A 17,127-nucleotide genomic window follows, 5' to 3' on the forward strand; every position below is an offset into this window, starting at 1 on the left:
GGCAGTGTATGCGGAGGATGGGGGTGATGGTGCAGGGCAGCAGCAGTAACGACACGGAGTCAGTGATGCAGTTCAGGGCCTTTACTCACAGTTCTTATTATCCAGACCACGTCTGCAGGTAACGGCTGCCCACGTCGTACTGTGCTCACCAGGTGAGGGGCTCAGACAACTCCCAGATAACTTTGGAGCGCTTCACAGGACCCCCTTTGTGTGTCCTTTGTCTGGCCTTTCTTACCAACACTTCTGTCCGGCTGCATCGGGCCTCCTCTTGGTAAACTTGGCGCCAGTTTCCCTGACCCTATGTGGTGCCTTCCTAGCGGGTGGAGCAAGGGGCTGCGCCACATAAAATGTCAGAGCCTCCGGTTTCTAGCTGAGGGTCGTTTCCTGCCTCCACTAGTTCGGGGACCGGTCTCCCCCTTTGGCCTGACCCCTCCACGCAGGTGGATTCGGGCGTGCGGTGGTGACTCGCCCGTCCGCACCCCTGGGATCCCTTCATTCCTCGTTCCTGGAGCCTTCTCCGCTCCTCTTCCTTCCTTCTCCCTCTTGCAGGCCTGGGCCTCTGTTACTAGGCCCGCCTCCGGAGCAGAGCTCATGCAGAGCCCCTGCTCCCTGCCACTTCTGCTCAGACTTCTCTGCACTGAACTAAGATGGTGCCCACCTTTTATACTCCCTTCTCAATGCACCCAGGAACTGCTTCCTCCCTGCTCCTGCACTGCAGGGTTCCCCTTCCTCAGTGTTCCCTCCCCCCACTCCAGCCAGGGACAGGGACTGTCGTGCCCATCTCAGGGGCATATTGGTCGCCCTGCCCCACGGCAATGTGGTGTAATGCATGCAGGTGTCGGGTCCTGATCCACACTCCATCCTTATCTGAGAGTGAGATATCACACCTCTGGGTGAGGTGCAATACGTCTGTAGCAACCGAGCCCTCGGTGCTACAGTTCCATTTATCTTCAGCCTAGGTGACGTATTGTGATACAGGGCCGTGATTTTGGCTATAAAAGGGTCCCCTAGACCCCTACCCCAAGCTTTTTAAGAGAATCATATATGGCGTGCCAGGAGACTCTATGGAATGCTTTCTCAGCATCCAACGAGAGTATCTACTTACAAATTTTTAACTGCATCTAGCCCAGGAAATACTTTGTGCCTAGTAGCAGTGTCTGCTAGTCAGCGGATTATCCCGGCTGTTAAGCAAGCTACACCACCTGTAGTTTGGACACTTAATTTTTTCAAAGGAAATGCTTCGGGACCACGGGATACTTAGTGAAGAGCATCAGGAGGCACCCCAAGGCATAGGGGCTGGGACTGGCACTAGGATGCCTTGCGGTGGACAGCCGAGCTCGATCCTTATAAAAGCTTTTTAACTGCAGCAGCTTTAGTGGACGCTACTGGAGCTGGAATTACGCGGCTGCTGGCATGAGACTTGCCCTCCAATAGATCCTTGTAAATGGATTTAAAGTGTATTCATTCAAATTAGAGGGACAATTTAAATTAAAAAGCTTAGAGCTGCCTCCACCACAGGGGGGCTCTCTCGACCCACCAGCGGACAGGCACCAGTATTGGGAGAGGGGGGCTGGCCGTCAGGGTTCACCGCGGCTCTGGCACAAACCCGGCGACACGGAGGTGGCACGGGCAGGAGCGGACTGGCCGTCTCGGCTTCTCACTTTTTGGATTTTAGAAGGGCATGACATGCCTATATCTGTGTCTCCCCCTCCTTTTACTCCTCCACCTCTTTTCTTTTCGCATGACTATATGTACTTGTCACTTTTCCATGTGTTAGTTGTGTCTTCTGAGCAGTTTGTCAGCTTTTGGACACCTTTGAAGGTGTTTTCTATGTGTTTCTATGTGTTTTTGTTTGCCTGCCATTGGTTTTAACGGTGTTCGAAGGTGTTCGACGAACAGTTCGACGAACAGTTCGGCGAACACACGGGTGTTCGACGAACCGAACCGAACTCGAACACTACGGGGGTGGCTCAACACTACACACGACCCATTTTATCGGATGAGTGCCATCTGTGGTTTTAACGGATAACACTCATATCCATGATATTCTATGGTGTTATGCATACGTCTGATTTTTTTTCTTGGACCGAGTGGCCCGAGGAGAAAATCTGAAACATCTCAAATTTTGATCTGAGTGTTGGATCAAAATCGACAATGCAAGTCTATGGGTCCATGAAAAACATCGAACCGCACTCGGAATTACATTCCACTGTGGTCCAATTTTCACAAACTGACAGAATGGATAATGTGGCGAAACCTTTTTTTTTTCTCCAAAGAAAAACTGATTCTACTGTCATCAAACTCTGATCAGAGTCTGATCAGAATAATGGGGCCGATTTTCTCGAATGGAGAGAAAACGGTTGTGTGCACTAACCCTAAGAGTATTGTACTACTATACTTCCTATTTTGTATGTGAATTACTTAGGAATAAAATTATTCTACATCTAGAAAAGGTTAATTCATCTGAAACAACCTCCCAGGTGTCAGATCATGAAGAATAAGAGAAGCTGGTGCTAAAAATGAAGAGATAGCTTATAAGTGTTTAGAACAGAGGACTCAGGACTGTGGCACCCCTTCCAGGTATAAGCCAAATGTCCAGATAGAACTTCTCTGTCTGATCCTTGCTGTCCTGATGGAGTGTATTATTTCAGAAGTCCGGCTTTTCAAATGTAGGAGATGCAGGACATTTCTATAGTGAATAACTAAGCATGACAGTCACTGTCACAATGCAATTTGTCACCCTGGAAATGTCTCCTCTCCATGCTTTTATAAACTAGCAGTGCTGCAAGGAGTTTCCTCTTTAACGCTTTCTAAGCTGAAAGAACATGTTCTATGATTTAACAAGTGCAAAAATCTGAGCATAAATTGTGTTTTGCTAAATTTCATACAAGGTGAGAATAGTTAAACATTTAGTAACATGAGTTAAAGTTTACTAATTATGTTATTAAATTAATAAGTACTGAGTAAATCACTGAGTAAAGTGTGCAATGATGATGTTGTACTATGCATATTCTGTTAACTTTTCTCCCAATAGGCTTCTATGTGGATCATCAAAAATGCATGTAAAAACACAATCCCAGCTTTTCTGTACTAAAAACAAGTAAAAAAGTCTGAGTTAAATCCACCAAAACACATCAATAACAGGAAAATAAATGAAAAAAAAACCCTTTATAAATGCTAAAATCATAGTAGATTACTATTGTGTATTTTGGTGTTGACACCTGCAGAAAAAGAGGCAGCGAAAGAAACCCTGCATATTCGCACATGGGAACATGGCCTAAGAGTTAGTGATGAGCAAGCATGCTCATTACTGCTCGGAGCTCGCCCAAGCATCTCACTCTCGGCGTTCGCCGAGTATTTCCGGGGTTAATTTAGAGTGCCAATCAACATGCAGGGATTGTCTGCCACACACTGTAATGCCGCAGCCATGTTGGTTATGGCATTACAGTGATTGGCTGGCCGCACAGCGTCATCAAGTCTATATCAGACTTCGCGCCACTGTGCTCGTCAGTCTACTCCGCAAGGCAGTGTAGGGAGAGGTTCTGCTGAGCTAGGGAGAGATTCGGTTGTTTATTAGTTGGTGTAGGTATTCTACAAGATTCTCTACATATCCATCTCAACTAACAGTCCTTCTGAGCACTAATCCAGCTGCAGAGATATCAGTGCTAGGCAGGGAGGGTATATAGCAGACTGCAATGCACATAGCAAGAGAGTCCATTCCAGTTCTGTCTGCTGGTGCTTTTACAGATATTTGTAGAAATAGCCCCAGGTATCAGGAGCCAGGAATATATATATTTTTTATCTTAATCCTGATTATTTGCTTAAAAAGTCTTGCCTGTTAGCAGTCTGGCACGCATGGCCCAAGGTTATGTTACGCTGCCTTTCCCGTGACCCTCGCGTTCTCAAAATTTTGGGTGACAGTCATTACTGGTTGGTGACACTTCTAGAAAGGAGAACTTTATATCTCTTATTCCTGAGGCGGACAGGTCTACAAGAATGGGGCTGTACCAGAAGGCCCTTGTTGTGGAAGTATTAAAAAAATTCCCATCTGAAAATGTTGGCGGCTGAGGTCACAGTTCGTTGGACAACCAAGGAGTACAAGCGAGAGAGGTACAACTCCAATCCAGCAGAGGCAGGGGAACACTGTTAAAGTTCTGGGAGAGTTTTCTCAGGCCTCCCATCGCACAGGCCCTGAGGCGCGGGGTGCTTTCACAGGGAGTGCAAAGTTTGGGAAGATGCTGAGGGAGTACCTTGCCGACCGTAACAACATCCTCCGTGATTACTCTGTGCCTTATAATTATTGGGTATCCAAGCTGGACACGTGGAATGAACTGGCTCTCTACGCCATGGAGGTCCTGGCCTGCCCTGCCGCTAGCGTGTTATCTGTGTGGGCTTTTAGTGCCACTGGTGGAATTATAACTGATAAGCGCATCCGCCTGTCAACTGACAGGCTGACTCTTATAAAAATGAACAAGGGCTGGATTGGGCCAGACTTCTCAACACTACCGAATGAGAGCAGCGTAACATAAACTCAAATCCAGTGTCTTTTTTAGGGAGCTGTGTTCCCATGCACCTTTTCACACCCACACATGGGTATGCACTTCCTGATTTTGGCTATTTGCTCTTGTCTTCCTCCTTCTCCTCTTCATCATCCCCCACCACCATATCACTAGGGCGACCATGGTCCGTGATGCAACACCCACATAATTTTTTTAAAGGGTGTTCATGATGCCCATAAAAACATTTTGTATACAGTATGTTCATGTATGCCCCTCAGGGGTAAATGTTTGTCAACCCATACACTTAATGCATGGCCATTACAAGTATAGGAAACCTGCTCCATTCTAATGGGAACATTTTTTCATGAGGCCCTCTACGTCTCTTCCAAGCGGCATTGGAGTGCCTCCCAATTTTTTTTTCAGCCCTTGCATTCACTGCATAGGCCAACACTATGGGAGACCCACTTCCTAATAATGGGAACATTTTTTCATGAGGCCCTCTACGTCTCTTCCAGCGGGCATTGGAGTGCCTCCAAATTTTTGGCAACCCTTGCATTCACTGCATAGGCAACAGTATGAGAGACCCACTTCCTAATAATGGGAACATTTTTTCATGAGGCCCTCAATGTCTCTTCCAATGGGCATTGGATGTTATGATCTGCTACAAGCATTAAGGAAAGACAGGAGATCTGTCCCTACAATAGAACTAAACTGGATCCCTACGATGTAACGGGGGACCTGATCCTGCGATCAGACCCGCTAAAGTCCTCGGATAGTCTGTACGAAGACCTATAGATGCAAGGGAGGGATCCCTACAAGAACTAGGGACTGGGATAAAGTTGGACACCTCCTAGCAGAAATAGTAGCAGTCAAAGACAAACACACAACAAAGAACATAGAGGTCCGAAGACCTAGCACAACTAACAGAGAACGGTAACAGAGCACCAAGCTAGCTCAAGAGTAGTAAATACAATGAAGTCCAGCAAGGCCAGGAGGGTGGAGCCGGATCAAATAGGCAAAAATGGTCATGTGACCAGCAAACTAGAAAAAACCTAACAGGAGAGTTCTAACTTTGGAGTGCCTCCAAATTTTTGGAAACCCTTGCATTCAATGCATAGGCAAACACAATGGGAGACCCACTTCCTAATAATGGGAACATTGTTTTCACGAGGCCCTCTGACCTCCACGCCTCTTCCAAGGGGCATTTGTGTGCCTCCAAATTTTTGGCAACCCTTGCATTCACTGCATAGGCAAACACAATGGGAGACCCACTTCCTACTAATGGGAACATTTTTTTTCAGGAGGCTCTCCTCTACGTCTCTTCCAAGGGGCATTGGAGTAGGTTCAAATTTTTGGCAGCCCTTGCATTCACTGCATAGGCAAATAGTATGGGAGACCCACTTCCTAATAATGGGAACATTGTTTTCAGGAGGCCCTCTTCAAGGGGGTATTGGGGTGCGTCCAAATTTTCAAAGGGGTATTGGGGTGCATCCAAATTTTTGCCAGAGCTGCCACTCACTGCATACACAATAACAGTATAGGAGACCCACTCTTTAGTAATGGGAGCAACAAAGCATAACCGGCTGATGGCTCTCTAACAATAGCGAGGGCCGACTGCTCGCCCTTTAAGAATAGTAAAGGCCGCCTGATGGCCCTATAAAATTAGGCTTTGTGACTTTCAGGGTCCCTACTTCATAAATGAAACTGGATATGTCTTATCATGTCTCACACACCACATGGCCAGATAAGATTGTGAAATGTTAAAATTACATTTCCCGGTGAATGCATTTGTCAAGGTTGAAAGCAATGCAAAAGTGCATCAAAAACTGTTGGTATATGCAACAGTTGTGTAAAGTTTCCTTGTTTGCTGTATTGTAAAAAGAAAAAAAGTCTCTCTTGTTTTTTTCTGTTTTGTTCTTACTTCCTGGTGCAGTACCGTGTGACTGTGCATTTTTTCCTTTACCTCATGTTCTGAGAAGTAAAAGCTTGTTATCCCATGTAATCTGCTCTGTGAAGTTTCTACCGCAACTGTGGGGATCCAGAAGCTGTGCAACAGGTTATGGGCCCAGGCACAGAGGACCCCAGGAACCGAGGACTCCAGACATCCAGGATAGCGTAACTCTCAGCAAGACCCTGGTGAATGCAGAAGAATTCTTCAGTACAATTCTCTCCAAACAAGTAAGACAAGTTAAAGACGACAAGTAGCACAGAGATAAAACTCACAGTTAGTGTTGAGCATTCCGATACTGAAATATCGGGTATAGACCGATATTCGCGGTATCGGAGTTCCGATACTGAGTTCTGATACTTTTAGAATATCGAATACCGGAATCGGAAGTTCCCATAATGCCTGCGCTCGGCAGTGTCTCTGAAGGATGACAAGCTGGATGGCTAAGAATAATGTAGAAGGTATTACATGAAAAGCCAGCAATTCAGCAGTGGCATACACTGGTACCCGACAATTTAGAACAGAAAGAATGGAGCATCACACATAGATTAGATAGATAGAAACATGTCAGTCACATATATAAGAAGTACAGTGACAGTGTTGCTTACTTTACTTGTCATTTAGTGTTAAAGGCTTTATTAAAAAAAAAATAGTGTTTTCATGCACCGTCTCTTTAAAAAAGCCGGTCGGCAATTCAGCATCGGTACCCGACAATTTATAAAAGAAAGAATAGAGCATCACACATAGATTAGATACATAGAAACATGTCAGTCACTTATATAATAAGTACAGTGATAGTGTTGATTACTGTACTCGTCATTTAGTGTTAAAATAAAGGATTTATTAAAAAAAAATTGGCTTGGGGTTCCCCGTAATTTTAGTCTCTAGCGGAGGTTAAGCAGACGGCTGGGGCAGATGTTTGAAGCCTGGGAAGGGGGTAATACCCATGGAGCTTCCCAGGCTACTAATATCAGCCCCCAGCTGAATACCTAGCCTTTACTATCTATTAAAATGAGGGACCCCAAAATAAATGACGTGGGGTCCCCCCTATTTTAATAGCTAGCAAAGGCTAGGCAGACAGCTGGGGGCTGATATTAATAGCTCAGGAAGGGTGCCATGAATATTGGCCCCCTCCCAGGCTCGAAACACCAGCTGTCAGCCGCCCCAGAAATGGCACATTCATAGGATGCGCCATTTCAGGCACTTAGCCTCGCTCTTCCCACTGCCCTGTAGCTGTGGCAGTGGGGTAATAGGGCTGGGGTTGATGTCAGCTTATAATACCAGCTAACATCAAGCCCAGGTTAGTAATGGAGAGGCATCTATAAGACACCCCCATTACTAACGCCATAGTCAAAGTAAAAAAAACAAAACACAACACTCAGAATAAAGTCCTTTAATTGAAATAAATACACAATTCTTTAATGTTCATGCCCATTCCAGCTGAAGCCAACGATCTCCTGCAATAAAAATGAAATAATAAAGCAACCTCATCCTTACCTTTCCATGGTTCCCAGGACAGCTTCAGCTCTGCTACATTCAGATGACAGGCTGGATCACAGCCGAAAGCTGCCATCCAGCTTGCCATGCCTCAGACACTGAGAAGCGCAGGCATGCTTGCGCTCCTCAGTGTCTCGCTGTGAAGGCATCCAGATGAGCCGAGTTCATGTCCAATGAACTCAGCTCACCTCATGCACGTCACTGACAGCGTGGGAAAATTCTCCTTGACAACTAATGCGCCAATGCTCAGCAACATCAGTCAGAAGAAAGGAAGAGAAACCTTGAACCCATTGCCAAATGATATTGTGATACCTATGAGGGAGTCTAGTGGCGGACTATAAGGTAAAATCCTGTTTATGCAGTATCAGAATATTTTCGTATTTGAGGAAACCTCAGAAAATATCCTCTTCAGAAAGAGGACTTGAATTCAAGTGCCACCTGCTGGAAGTAACAATCCTAAAAGTCAATATTGACCCTGTAACCCCTTTACTGCCAAGGCTGTTTGCACCTTCATGACCAGACCAAATTTTACTATTCTGACCACTGTCACTTTATGAGGTAATTACTCTGGAATGATTCAACGGATCTCTCTGATTCTGAGATTTTTGGGACATATTGTACTTCATGAGAGTGGTAAAATTTCTTCTATATTATTTGCGCTTATTTGTGAAAAATCCGGAACTTTGGCAAAAATGTTTAAAATTTTGCAATTTTCAAACTGAATATTTATGCCCTTAAATCAGAGAGTTATGTCACACAAAATAGTTAATAACTATAATTTTCCACATGTCTACTTTACATCAGCACAATTTTTTTTAAAAAAAAATTTTTGTTACAAAGTTATAAGTGTTAAAAGTTGACCAGCGATTTCTCATTTTTCCGACAAAATTCAGAAAACCAATTTTTTTAGGGACCACATATTATTTGAAGTGCCTTTGAGGTGTTTATGTGACAGAAAATACCCAAAAGTTACACTATTCTAAAAACTGTACCCCTCAACAGCTCAAAACCACAATCAAGAAGTTTATTAACCCTTCAGGTGATTCACAGGAATTTTGGAATGTGGGAAAAAAATGAACATTTAACTTTTTTTCACAAAATTACTTTTGACCCATTTTTTTATTTTCACAAGGGTAACAGGAAAAATGGACCCTAACATTTGTTGTGCATTTTCTCCTGAGTATGCCAATACCCCATATGAGGGGAAAAACTACTGTTTGGGCACAAGGCAAGGCTCAGAATGGAAGGAGCGCCATTTGACTTTTTGAATGTAAAATTTGCTGAAACAATTAGCGGACCGGACACCATGCCTCGTTCGGAAAGCCCCTGATGTGCCTAAAAAGTGGAAACCCCCAACAAGTGACCCTATTTTGGAAATTAGACCCCTCAAGGAATGTATCTAGATGTGTGGTGAGCACCTTGAACACGCAATTGCTTCACAGAAGTTTATAATGTTTACCTGTGAAAATAAAAAAAATCACATTTTTCCTACAAAATGCTATATTAGCTCCAATATTTTTTTTACAAAGGTAACAGGAGAAATTGCAAGATTCAATTTGTTGTGCAATTTCTCCTGAGAATACTGATACCCAATATGTGGTTGAAAACTACTTTTGAGGCACAATGTATAACGTCCCTGGCAGCGTGCTGGCATGGCTTACCATCTCCCACCATGCAAGACCGCCAACTTACCTATCAGTCCAGGCTGCACACTTTGCTCCATTACTTGCTGTGTGCATGTCTCTTGTTTGATTGCTTAGGGCGGTGGCCCTGTTACTTCCTGATTCTTAAATTTACAGTGTGCACAGTCCTAATGTGTCCCCAGCCTATTGCTGTGAGTCACTGGATACTTAAACCCCCTCCACCCAGTAAGTGGTGCCTGAGCAACATTTTCTTTCAGTGTGTTCTGTGCAACTGAGTTGCCAGGTCCGTCCTGTATCTTGTCTGTTTCCGCCACCCTGGGGGCTGAGTACCCAGGCCCGTTACCTGTATCTGTGACTTCTAGTCTGTTTCCGCCACCCTGGGGGCTGAGTACCCAGGCTCGTTCCTGTATCTTGTTCCAGGTTCAGTTCCTGTCTGAACTGTGTCCTAGCCCGGTACCAGTTTGTCTCTATGTCCGATCCTTCCCTTTTCTTGCAGTGTCTGAACCTGCACCTAACTCCAACTCATTGTCTCTGTACTTCTGTTTGTGAGTTTTGTGTCCACTCGCTACTTCATTGCAAGTACCTTGTGTGTATCTACCTCCTGTGTTCTAGCTATCTTCCTGTTTCCCAGTCTGTTCCATGTGAATTGAACCCTGTCTTGTCCTCTGCACCTGGGGCTCTACTCCGCTCTGCTCCTCTTGCCCTCTGCATCTGCAGCTTAACTCTGCTCTGCTCCGCTTGTCCTCCGTGTCTGCGGTCCCGCTCTGCTCTGCTTGTCCTCCGAGTTCGCAGTTCTGCTCTGCTGTGCTCCGCTTGTCCTCCGCCTCTGCGGTTCTTCTCTGCTCTGCTCCACTTGTCCTCTGCGTCTGCGGTTCTGCTCTGCTCCACTTGTCCTCTGCCTCTGTGGTTCTGCTCTTCTCTTCTCCGCTTGTCCTCCACCTCTGCGGTTCTGCTCTTCTCTGCTCCGCTTGTCCTCTGCCTCTGCGGTTCTGCTCTGCTCCGCTTGTCCTCCACCTCGGCGGTCTGCTCTGCTCCGCTTGTCCTCCGCATCCGTGGTTCCGCTCTGCTCCGCTTGTCCTCCACGTCTGCGGTTCTGCTCTGCTCCGCTTGTCCTCCGCGTCTGTGGTTCCGCTCTGCTCTGCTCCGCTTGTCCTCCCCGTCTGCGGTTCCGCTCTGCTCCGCTTGTCCTCCATGTCTGCGGTTCTGCTCTGCTCCACTTGTCCTCCGAGTTCGCGGTTCTGCTCTGCTGTGCTCTGCTTGTCCTCCGCCTCTGCGGTTCTTCTCTGCTCTGCTCCACTTGTCCTCCGCATCTGCGGTTCTGCTCTTCTCTGCTCCGCTTTTCCTCTGCCTCTGCGGTTCTGCTCTGCTCCGCTTGTCCTCCACCTCGGCGGTCTGCTCTGCTCCGCTTGTCCTCCGCATCCGCGGTTCCGCTCTGCTCCGCTTGTCCTCCACGTCTGCGGTTCCGCTCTGCTCTGCTCCGCTTGTCCTCCGCGTCTGTGGTTCCGCTCTGCTCTGCTCCGCTTGTCCTCCCCGTCTGCGGTTCCGATCTGCTCCGCTTGTCCTTCGCCTCTGCGGTTCTGCTCTTCTCTGCTCCACTTGTCCTCCGCCTCTGCGGTTCGGCTCTGCTCTGCTCCGCTTGTCCTCCGCCTCTGCGGTTCTGCTCTGCTCCGCTTGTCCTCCACCTCGGCGGTTCTGCTCTGCTCCGCTTGTCGTCCGCGGTTCCGCTCTGCTCTGCTCCGCTTGTCCTCCACGTCTGCGGTTCCGCTCTGCTCTGCTCCGCTTGTCCTCCGCGTCTGTGGTTCCGCTCTGCTCTGCTCCACTTGTCCTCCGTGTCTGTGGTTCTGCTCTGCTCTGCTCCGCTTGTCCTCCGCGTCTGTGGTTCTGCTCTGCTCTGCTCCGCTTGTCCTCTGCTTCTGTGGTTTGGCTCTGCTCCGCTTGTCCTCCGCGTCTGCGGTTCTGCTCTACTCCGCTTGTCCTCCGTGTCTGCGGTTCTGCTCTGCTTGTCCTCCGTGCCTGCGGCTCTGCTCTGCTCAGCTTGTCCACCGCACCTGCGGCTCTGTACCTGTATCCGAGTCTGTACTGGTCCCAATCCAACCTGTTTCCCTACCTGCCAGTACCCCCCTGTCTGCATTATCGGCCTGTCTGCATACCAGTCGTGCCTGCCAGTACCCACCTGCCTGCATACCAGCCGTGCCTGCCGGTATCCGCCTGCATACCAGCCGTGCCTGCCGGTACCCACCTGCCTGCATACCAGCCGTGCCTGCCGGTACCCACCTGCCTGCATACCAGCCGTGCCTGCCAGTACCCACCTGTCTGCATACCAGCCAATCCTGCCTGTTCCTGCATTCCCCGGTGTGGGTCAACAGCTGGGACCGGAATCTGACCTGGAGTAGCACCTGGGCCACCTCCCATGTCCCTCCTCGGACCACGGAGTCGATTAAGCACCGTGTGTTCATGGTCGGATCTGGTGAGGCCCCTAGTCATGCCCCTCCAGGCACTCCTCGGTTCGTGGCCCAGTGGGACCACTAACCACGCACACGCCAGTCAGTCCGGGTGTGAGCGTAACACAATGCAAAGCTCAGAAGGTAAGAAACGCCATATTGGAGTTCAGATTTTGCTGGAATGATATGAGAGGGCCATGTCACATTGACAGAGCCCCTGAGGTGCCAGAAAAACAGAAACCCACAATATGTGACCTCATTTTGCAAACTACACCCCTAATGAATTCATCTAGGGGTGCAGTGATCATATTGACACCACGTGTGCCTCAGAATTTTATACCATTGGGCGATGAAGAAAGAATAAATTACATTTTTACCACTAAAATGTTGTTTTAGCCCTAAGTTTTTTAATTTTCTAAGGGCTAATAGGAGAATTTTTTATAACAAGCAAAGGTCCATTTTTTCCAGAGTGCACCAGTACCCTACATGTAGTTGGAAAATACTTTCAGGCACAGTGCAAAGCTCAGAAGGGAAGGAGTGCCATGCAGGTTTTACTGTCATGGTTTAAGGGTGCCATGAACCACTGGGAGAGCCCTTGAGGTGCCAGAACAGCAGAACCCCCCATAAGTGACCCAATTTTACAAACTACATGTTAGGCGTCGGGCATTTGCTGGATCTTAAATGGGTTCAGAATCATCAGTGGATTCTGTGGTCTCCCATTCTGGTCCAGCCAGGGCAGATGCTACTCAGCATCGCTGTCAGTCCCAATGCCTAGCTGGTGCACGAGATGTACAAGTTGTCTCTCAGGTCTTTGTTCCTAGCAATGTGAAGCATAGGTTGCGGAGGGAAACAGGGCTACTACAGCCTAAGTCCAGGATGCGCTGCTCTAAACATGCCCGTGACATGGCGGACATTGATTGGTGGTTTGGGAGTCAGCTGATCCGGTGACCTGGCACCGCCTGATTGGCCGCCGGTGACGTCACCAATAATGCGACAGTGGGCAGGGCTTAATCTTTAAATAGCCTGCCCACAAACATGGCGGCGCGCTCTGATCATTGAGCTGAGATGGTGTTACTGTGTGGACGCTTGGTTGTTTGGGCTCCACGTGTGCTCTTGCTGTTATAGCTTCGGACAGGCTGGTTTAGCGGGGGATAGGCAGCCTTAGATGGAGGGAGGCAGGTAGCTTCGTCTGACAGTCTGGCTCCGACAAGGGGGTCGCTATACACCCCGAGCAGACTGCGGACTCCGTATTCCCGGCACCGCCTGTCAGCCACGTGGAGAGATACTCTGCAGTCCGGTAGCACGCCGGCTGGGAGCACGTATACACCGGCGTGAATCACACACACAACCTAGCGCCTGCTGCGTAGTCTCTGTGCAGTTAACAGGGCTACGGCTACATTATTTGCCGCACATCTCTCGTGCAGTTAACGGAGATAGTGCGAATCCCTATTCCCGTTCCGGTGTGCAGTAACACGGAAGGGATTGATATATCAGTTGGTTGTTTTACCTTCTTACCCGAAAGGTGTTCGGCCGCAGTCTTCCAGGCTGCATCGCGGACCCCGGGTTCAGTTGCTTTCCATTATTTAATAAAGTTGTTTGCAACCATCCCCTTAACACTGCACCTCTCAATGAATTCATCTAGGGGTGCAGTGATCATATTGTCACTATGGGTGTGTCACAGAAATTTATACCATTGGGCAGTAGAGAAAAAATAATTACATTTTTTTCCCCAAAAATTTAGTTTTAGCCCCAGATTTTACATTATCACACTGGGAAATGGGTAACACTTACACCAAAATTTGTCCCACAAATTCTGCTGAACGTGGCAACACCCCATATGTGGCTGGACAGTACTGCTAAGCCGCACGGCGAGACTCGGATGGGATGGAGCGCAATTTGCCTCCTGGAGAGCAGATTTTACTAGAATAGTTTGCAGACTCCATATACAGAGAATTTAAGGACTATAAGAGCAGAATCTCACTTCAAGTGACCCCATTTTGGAAATTATAACCCTATGGGAATTTGCAGAATTCGCTGGATTTATTTGGGGGGGCGATGAGCCATTTAGCTTTTCCAGAGCCTTTGTGCTACCAGTAACGTGGAAGCCCCCTATATTTCTGATAACAGATGACAGACTTCAGTGGCGGCTTTTTTTGTTGACTGATTTGAAGCTTTTGTTGGAAACATTTTATATAACATTTTGGATCACATTTATCCTCTGCTCTATGATGAGCACATACATTGGGGTTTCCATCTAAATCTCCAAGGGATGTGATTCAGATGAAACCCCGAGGGATTCATTCACTATAATGAAGCAGCAGAGTTATTCTGGACTCTGTCTGGCTTCTGTTCAGCGGTGTCCTTTTTTTCCAGAGGTGCACAAAACTGTGACTGATGGCACTTTTATGCACACCTAAAAATACAGACACCACCAGATCACAGGCCAGACCGTTTCCACGGTGCCTCCATCTGCCTCATTATAGGAAATTTTCCACCGGGTGTTCCATCTGAATCTCGCATTTCAGAGATTCACATGGAAACCGCAGTGTAAGCGCAGAGCGCTGGATAAATGTAAACTAAGACTTAGTGCAATCTTTGAGAGGCAAAATGAAAAAATCAACAGCAGCTGAAGAACTGGTTTTATTTATTTTTTACACCATTCCTCGTGCGGTATAAGTGATTAGACGACTTTATTCTTCAGGTCAGTGTGATTACAGTGATACCAGATTTATATGGGTTTTTTTGTTTGGCAGCTGTCACACACTAAAAGACTTCTTTTTTTGCAAAAACTAGTGCATCGCCATATTTTAAGGGCTATAATTTTTCCATACTTCATGTGAGGTCTTGTTTTTTGCGGGACGAGTTGACGTTTTTATTGGTACAATTTTTGGGCACATGACATTTTTTTTATCGCTTCCTACTCCAATTTTTGCAAGGCAGAATGAAACAATTCAGGAATTGTTTTTTTTATGTTGTTCAGCATTTGGTAAAATTGGTAAGGCAGCTTTATTCTTTGGGTCAGTACGATTACAGAGAGAGATATCACATTTATATCGTTTTTTTATGTTTTGGCGCTTTTACACAATAAAAATTATTTTATAGAAAAAATTATTATTTTTGCATCGCTTTTTTCTGAGAGCTATAGCTTTTTTATTTTTCAGCTGATTGAGCTATATGGCAGCTTGTTTTTTGTGGGATAAGATGTAGTTTTCAGCGGTACCATTTTTATTTACATTTGTCTTTTTCATTGCATTTTATTCCACTTTTTGTTTGGCAGTATGTTTTTTGCCTCGTTTTTTTTTTTTTTTTTTACGGTGTTCACTATGGGGGTTAACTAGTGATACAGTTTTATAGGTCAGGTCGCTCTCGACACGGCGCAACCAAATATGTTTACTTTTTTTGTTCATATTTTTCATAAAAATATTTATTTATGGGAACAATTTATTTATTTTTTTATTATTTTTGATTTTTTGGTATATTTTAACAATTTCTTTTCACTTTTTTTTTTTTTTTTTTACTTTTTCTTACTTTTTTACTTTGTCCCACTATGGGACTTTCATTTTTTCAGCCTGATCACTTCTATAGTATAGGAATGCAGGAGCATTCCTATACTATACAAACTGTCAGCGCTGCAATGACAGACAAACTTCTTAGATCATGAACTGTGCATGATCTACTAACTTTGCTTGCTCTGGTGACTCAGATGTCATCATGATGACATTGGGTCACCATAGCAATGAACAATCCCCGAGATGACGTCGCGGGGGTGCTGATCGAAAGGCGGAGGGGGCTTCCTCCCTCTGCCTGTTCTCTAAACACTGCAATTGATTTCGATTGCAGCATGTAGGGGGTTAAAGTTCTGGGAGTGGTGTGTCACTGCTCCAGGCACTGAGTGCTGGGTGTCAGCTGTCAGAATCAACTGACACCGGTAGCGATCACGCGCACGCAGCCTCTGTGCGTGCAAAATTGCCTGGACGAATCCATACGTCCAAGGTCAGTAAGTACCAGGCGACCTGGGCGTATGGATATGTCTAATGTCATAAAGGGGTTAAAGAGCCTTGTCACATCCCTTAGGAAAAGATGCCAAATTAGAAATTCCATCTGCAGACTCGTGTTTTGGGGTGTTTTTTCCTCAAACTCCTTGGACCCCAAGAATCCTAACAATTTTTTTTCTGTGTTTTTGTTCTCAACTATAAAAATGCTAAGTTCAATGCCTTAATCCTTCCATCTATGGTCTTAAGCTTTCCATTCTATGCATCATGCAAAGGACACAGTCATGTGTAGGAGGCTGTGTAAAGGCAAATGCAGCTTTGTGGCACATTATAGATGTCCAAAAAAACACTGCATAGTATTTCTGTCAAATTCATATGATCCTCTATAGAGCTATACAGTATATACAGCTCATTCTGCCCTGGGCACTAAGTTTAAATGTGCACCATGAAATGCACATTTACACTTGCTAATTCTATCCATTGTTTGCTAATTTCTGAGTAATCATTATTAATAATTAATTAATCCTGATAAAAAAAAGATCAAGATAAAAACTTGTTTATTGTTCTTAATTATGATGCAGTAAAAATAATTGTTATTCGTGAATTTAATCACTTTTGATGCATTTTTATCTACACCTATTTCATTCCTTGTATGTATTAATAAGTATATACTAGCAGTGAATAAAGTGTGAATATAAATAAATACCAGCAGTGAATAAAAAAAAGACATAAATATATGTCAAGAGTGAATAAAATGTGTACATAAAACCAGTGAATAAACTGTATACATACAGTATATACAGCATGTAGTGGAAATAAACCATATACAAGTACGTAGGTATATATTGCACCAATAGATAAAACATATAGATGCATGTATATTACCAGTGAATTTATTTATTTTACTCACTTATATAGCACCATTAATTCTTCAGCGCTTCACAGACAATATTGGTACTGTCCCCATTGGGGCTCACAATGTAAATTCCTTATCAGTATGTCTTTGGAGTGTGGGAGGAAATCGGAGAACCCGGAGGAAACCCACGCAAACACGGGGAAAACATACAAACTCCTTACAGATGTTGTCCTTGGTGGGATTTGAACCCA

The sequence above is a fragment of the Phyllobates terribilis genome, unplaced genomic scaffold (genome assembly GCF_046119375.1).
Source record: "Phyllobates terribilis strain yellow unplaced genomic scaffold, ASM4611937v1 Scaffold_5__5_contigs__length_657084704, whole genome shotgun sequence".
Taxonomy (NCBI): domain Eukaryota; kingdom Metazoa; phylum Chordata; class Amphibia; order Anura; family Dendrobatidae; genus Phyllobates; species Phyllobates terribilis.